We start from the raw sequence: 708 nt of genomic DNA, 5'->3' as shown, positions 1-708 counted from the left end.
TAGTTATATTTAAGGCCTTGGGTCATCTTTCATGCTTCGCTAATCAAGAAAAGGAAATCATCCACGTAAACAAAGCAGCTGGAAAAAACCTATGAAAAATAATTTGTAATGGAACACAACGTGGTGAATTAAAATTTCATATGAAGAGAATACTCACGTAAAATAACTGAATTCTTCCTTCGGGCTTCTCGAGGCCTTTATGCTCGTGTGCCACTTAAGGACGTTCGCGCCCAAACCGTTCCCACGTACAGATTTTTTTAAAACTTGCCACGCAGAAAGGTAATGATCTACTTTGGTCAAAAAGGCAAAAAATGGGGAGGGGGGGGGGGGGGTCACCGTGCTCCTTTTCGAGAAGAGGAGATTGCGTTATTTTAAGACGACCTTAGCTTACAACTGTCAGCAATAAACAAGCTACATTAGTGAAATTTAGATCAGATAAACGAACTCAATTCAACATAAATAATGTAACTAAACAAACTTTTGCAGCTGTCGTCTTTTTCTGAGGTGAAATAGACCTTGAAAAACGATACATATTAGTCTAAGAAAGAAAACATCGATCGCACGAGAGCATAAAACTTCTCACGTACACATTTTTTTTTTTTTTGGTTTTTTGTTAAAATGGACAAAATTAGGGCAGGAAGTGATCTAAGGAAAGAAAAATCGGGGTCACCGAGCATTCAAGAGAGTAAAATCACTGCGAGGTTCTCA

The sequence above is a fragment of the Montipora foliosa genome, chromosome 9 (assembly GCF_036669935.1).
Source record: "Montipora foliosa isolate CH-2021 chromosome 9, ASM3666993v2, whole genome shotgun sequence".
Taxonomy (NCBI): Eukaryota; Metazoa; Cnidaria; class Anthozoa; order Scleractinia; family Acroporidae; genus Montipora; species Montipora foliosa.
Note: the sequence above shows the minus strand (reverse complement) of the source record.